Source organism: Protopterus annectens, chromosome 13.part0, assembly GCF_019279795.1.
Source record: "Protopterus annectens isolate FY-2018-M chromosome 13.part0, PAN1.0, whole genome shotgun sequence".
Lineage (NCBI taxonomy): Eukaryota > Metazoa > Chordata > Ceratodontiformes > Protopteridae > Protopterus > Protopterus annectens.
In genome coordinates this window covers 644,476,506-644,482,505 of record NC_056747.1, presented here as the reverse complement: position 1 = coordinate 644,482,505, position 6,000 = coordinate 644,476,506, and the positions used below count along the sequence as shown (strand labels likewise).

The 6,000-nt window shown below is 40.8% G+C and overlaps 1 protein-coding gene across 1 annotated transcript in view; it reads left to right on the top strand.

The window, feature by feature from the left end:
- The window catches only part of TRPV1 (transient receptor potential cation channel subfamily V member 1), a 636,007-nt gene that overhangs the window by 415,793 nt on the left and 214,214 nt on the right, over positions 1-6,000 (top strand). The gene's annotated exons all lie outside the window — the stretch shown is intronic.

Sequence of the window (6,000 nt, the reverse complement as noted above, 5' to 3'; positions counted from 1 at the left end):
TTTCTTTCTTCAAAGCTGCCTCTCATTACTTATATTAGGACAAGCAGCTTGAAGATTTATTTTTGATATGCAGGTAGTGGAATTCTATAAAAAATAGAAATTATTGGAAAATTGTGTTCTGTGGTACCATGTAATATATTTATATCTATAGGTGGTGAAACAGTATTAAATGAAACAAATACATCTCTAGGCTCAGAAGTTAAAAGACAAATTGTTGCTGGATTTGCCTTGAAGTCATACTGTATTGTTCTGGTAATCTACCAGGCAAAATATTGCGTTAAATACATGAATAACTTGTGTAATATTATGCAAAGCTACCCAAGCTGCTTTGAGCACTTCACAAAGGTGGCCTAAGTTGCATGCTCCCACTTCAGTAGCCAAACTCTGCTCTACTGCGCAGAAAGGCAATTCATGTAAAATGCAGTAGCTGAGGGGAGGGGCCAATACTAATAAGGTCTGTTAGGGTGGCTGCGGTGGTGCAGCCGTTAGCATTGCTGCCTCACAGCAACAGGTTCTCCGGTTCAATCCTCGGCTGGGGTGCCTTCTGTGCAGAGTCTGCATGTCCTCCCTATGGTCGCGTGGGTTTCCTCCAGGTGCTCCGGTTTCCTCCCACATCCCAAAGACATGCTGTAGGTGGATTGGACACTCTAAATTGGCCCTAGGTGTGACTGCATGCATGTGTGTGCCTTCTGTGGAAGGTTGGGTGCCGGGCTGGCAACTCGGCACTGTAAAATTCCACTGCCTATCATGAGCGGACAGGTGATCTGCTGTGGCAACCCCTAACCTGGGAAAGCCGAAAGTAGAAGAAGAAGCTTCCTGGTGCACTGTGCTGTCAGCTAGATTGACTAGTATGGTAATTCACAGATAGCCAAACTAGACAATTTCCATGCAGAACAATGCCCAAAATGCATTAAGTTTATGCAGCTAAACTAATTTTACTGCATACACATATACATTTCTGTAGGGGGAATCTGTGCATGGTGAAGCAGAGCACCTCAACCCTGCTTCACTTCACCTTGTTCAGGTTACCAATCCAGGTAAGTAGTGCAGTGAAGAGTGAGTGTGAGCGAGTGAGTGAGTGAGTGAGTGAGTGAGTGAGTGTGTTTTTCACTGTCAGCGAGAATGTTTGTGTGTGTGAGTGTGCATGTATATGCATAAATGTACACACATATATATATATATATATATATATATATATATATATATATGCATTTCACTATATGTTGCCATCTATGTGTGTTTCACTGCCAGCTGTCTGGGAGAGAGAGAGAGAGAGAGTGTGTTTGTATATCTCATATATATAGCTATATATATGCATTTAACTATATGCTGCCATCTGAGTGTGTGTGTGTATCATGGTCTACTTACTAGCACAGGATGGTAAGGTGCTCGACTGAGATCAGCAGTCATGCAAACTTTGTATTATTGTGTATTGCTACTAAGAATGTGCACGGCTTTAAACTGCTTAACAGCAAAGCAGCACAAGGTGACATGTCTATACAGTATGAGATGTACGGCACTACTATTGCCTATGAATTGCAGTCATAGCTTTGTACAATGTAATAGAAATCACTTTGAAGCCAAGACGCTAGAAATGCTGCTGCATGATTGTGAAGTAATGTGGAAAATAATGACTGTGTTGAAACAATGGAATCACAACTTATAGTAGCAAAGGTATAAACAGACACTGAATTACTGAAAAACACAGTGACCAATGGAAAATCAAAAGCATAACCCAAAATTATACTTTCACCTGCAAAAATATTTACTTCTGTAAACCTAACCGTTGGCTTTTCTATGATTTTTCATGTTCTCAGTGTATGAATATGCAAAGTTTTAGTGGTATGCGGACAGTATTTGGTAGGGGGGCTTACACTCCAAAAAAACAAACATTTCAATAAGAACTTTTCCTTGGAGGTAGTGGTTATAAAAATGTTAATATGCATACACTAACATGATTATGGTTCTTCTGAGCTAATGACCCTAAAAGCTCACAAGTCATTATTATTTTATGTGGAGTCAGTGCCATTCTTGTTATATGTTGGTGTGGCAACAAGTGGTATTTACAGACCTCATATAACAGTCGAGTTAGGAGATTTTGATTTCTTTACTGTTGTGCAGTCTCAGAATTAATATATATAAAGTTACAGGAGTGTGAAGGATACAGGGTGACATGCCTCCCCTGATAAAGCATGCTTTCTCTGTACGTTTTGTGAGGGAGGGGCACTTTTGACTCCTGTTGCCTGCTGATCACCAGCCCCTTACAAGCCAATCACTAATCCATTCCCTTATCGCCAAGAGTAAGATTCGACAGAGAAGACCCATCATTTACATAGCTAACAGGGTGGGTTTGAGAGTTTTTCCTTTTTTCCTTCCTTATGTTCTGTGTACACTCAGTAACATCCCATAGGTGGGATGTACAATAAAGTCAGTGCTGTACCATGTATCACTTCTGCAAGGGGTTGACATCAGCAGTACTGCCCCATCTGGAGGCAGCATTGTGCATTTCTTTCCCCAGTCTCCACCAAAGAATTCAACCTACACAAGTGAGCCCTGAGCACACCCACACCCACCCCACTAGGATGGGCATGGTGTATATGCATGTGTGCACCATCAGGAGTCTGACCCACTATCTGAACTTGGCTGTAGACAGGACTTTATCTCTCTACACCATCAGTGCACCTGCCTGTGTTTTTAATGGGTTTGTTGGCTTGGTTCAACTACAATGTACATTTCTGGATTCATTGAATATAGATATAGCTTCATATAAATGATGCAATATAGTTTATCTCTCTCTCTCTTTATATATATATATATATATATATATATATATATATATATATATACTACCATCAGATTGTTGAACATGCAAAATGTCAACAATCATATGATTGAGAATATATGATCGACATTTTGCCTGGTCTAGTTCACCAAGCCCAAATCGCTGAAAGCACAAATCGCCGAAAACTCATTTCACCGAATTTCATTTTACCGAAAATAGTAGTGGCAGTGTATATGTCCTGTTCCCCACGGTAGTGAGATCCTGGAGTTAGACTATATAGTTGTGGGTTCTATCCAGTCTAATGTACAATTCTCAAATTCAAATCGAAAAACAGAAAAACACTAAACCTACCTAACACAGTGTTAGCAGAGGGACAAGCCCCCCTGCATCCCCCACACCCACTGTAACTTAAATATACAAACTCCGAGATTGCACTACAGTGTACGAATGGGAATCTTTCCATTCCGCACTGCACTGAGTTGCCAGTTCCGCATTGTCAAACATGCCTTGTAATAATCCTGTAACATTGCTGTTTAATGGTAATTTATAATGAAAATTGTTTAATATGTTGGAGCTTTTCTCCCTGGGCTTCTACTGAAAAAGGGCTCTTTAGCTCAGTTGGACAATCCTGGTCAACAAATGTCAAATAAAATAAAACACACACACACACCTGTAGACAATGGAGGAAGTAAATCCTTCAGCCCTGTACTTTACATTTATCTGTCTCATGCCTCCCTCTCCACCCATTCTGGTAATCCTTTTTCTGGTTCCACAACCCTCTCTGCAAAGACATGCTCTTGAGCTGCCATGGAGTTAGTTGGGTATTTGGCACCAGGGTATGCTGCTTCTGCCCTGTGTCCTTCCTGCTCAGTACAACCCCTTCACATTTCCCTGGCATAATCTTGTGTAACTATATCATGTCTTACCTCTCTTTTTTCTTCTTGGATGAGCAGAGCTTTAGTTCCTCTAGTGTCTGTTTATGTCTCTTCCCCTCCATCATGGACCTTACTTGTGGCTTTTGTCTGGATTTCTACCAGAAGCCTGATATTCACTTCCTTGTATAGCCTCCTGAACTACCCACAGTTTCCAGGTATGTCATGACTAAGGATAAGAATAGAAAGACCATTAGCTTGTTGTTTCTGGAGCTCAACTTTCTGAGGATTCACCCCTTAATTCTGTTATCTAATGAGGATTCACTCCTTAATTCTGTTGTCTAATGATGAAATTAATGACAGTGGCAAAAGGCTGGTGTACAAGAGATGGAAGTGAGGGTGTGAGTCGGTAAAAAGGACACAGTACAGAGGTGCAGGGTGGTCAACAAAAAAGAAGGGGGTAACAAAGGTACAAGCTGAAAGGGAGTGGGCAGAAGGCATCAAGAGGAGGAACAAAGGCTTTTAGGCATATAGCAGACAGAATGAAGGGAGGGCCAGACAGAAAAATGAGGACAGAAATAATTGAAGACTAGTAAAAAGTAAAGGTACTGAATGAAAATTTGCAACTTTTCAAATGAAACAAAGAAGAAGATAAAATGCTGGGAGGGAGATAAAGCAGAACAGGGAGAGGCGTGAACAAACACCGTGTTAGAGGTATTTGGGCATTGTGATGGAAGGTCCCCTGAATAAGGTTTTCAACAGAACACTGTCCACTGAAAAGATGCCTCAGGACAGGAAGACAGCAAGCTGGACTTCAGCACGGCCTTTGCTATGGTCCTGCAGATAAGGCTACTAGGAAGACTGTTGTTGCTAGTGAAGGATCAAGACAAACTGAATTGTTGCTTGATTAAATGGTAGGACCCATACTGATGATGTTGGTGGAAATAATTTTAGGAAGAAGGAAGATGTCTGAGAACTACAAGGTCTGTCCCTGGTCTAGTACTCTCCATCATAATTGTTTTGTACACATGCACAGGATCAGTCTCTTAACTGATGATAGAAAGTTAAAACAGCAGTGGAGGAAGAGAATTTCAGGGATAGTTTGAAAAAGGTGACTAAGTTGGCATAAAGTTGCACTTTAGGTTAATTGAAGAGAAAAGCAAGTTACTATACTTGGACCACAGCAACCGTCATGTGACATATTATTGGGAAAGTGGATCTGAAAGCAATAGAGGAAAAAAAGGATCTGGTTTCGTTGATTGGACCTGTATTGGACCACTAGAAATATAGCAATAAGGCAGTGGCAACAGTAAAAAGAATGTTGGGCTGTATCCTTACAAGTATAGTTTATATAGATTCTGTAAGAAGTAACACTCCCACTGTAAAGGATTCTGGTCAGGCCATACACAGAGTTTATGCAGGTCAGGAGGCTGTACAGGAAGAGAGACATCAGGTTGCTAAAGGAGTCTGTAGGAAAGCCATCAGAAATGTGGGGTGAGACAGAAGGAAATTATATGATCACAGAAGGGAAGAACTGTAGCTCTTCTCACAAGACATCAGAAGAGAAAAGGAAGTCATTATATTGATGACCTAGATTATGTTCTGCAGATATGAAGGGGTCATCCTGAATAGGAAGGACAGACAGGGAGGAGGGTGCACCGGTATCAGATAATAGTGGTTAACTACTCCCTGGATCTCCAAAAGTGCTTCCTCATGAAGAGATATGTGGACCTCATGAATGGACTAACAAAATGGCTAAGAGAGAATAAATCCACAGTGGCATGCAAGAGGCCAATGGGCATGTGGAGGAAAGGTGAGGGGGTGGTAGGGATGACTAAATGAAGGAATATCAAATGCATTTAAGCACAAACTAGATAGGCTTATCATATCCTGTTACTGTCATTGAAATATAATGTAATATAAATTTATTTAAAAAACAGAGACAGCTTTATCCTCGGATGGTAGGATGGTAAATCTACATCTGCACCACAAGAGCTGCAATTCTATGACAGTTAGCAGAGTATTTAATCCAAGGGACTGGGGTTGAATTTTGTCCAATCTGTGAAGATGCTAGCTCATTTTCCACCCTGTACTAAAGAAATGTCTAGCCCCTGCCAGAAATATCTGCAAGTCAGAATGTCTAAAGCTGTCACTTTAATGTGTGAGGTTGATGTCAAAGACCAGAAATTCTAAGTAACTAATTAGAAAGCCCTCTAAAGTTTTTTTTCCTACTTTCCAGCACGTGCCTTAAGTTAATGTTCAAGTAACTCTGGAAAGACAATTGTTGGCAGTTTGGCCCAATTTAGAGCCATAACACTTTAAACTATAATGACACTGGGGGTAAAA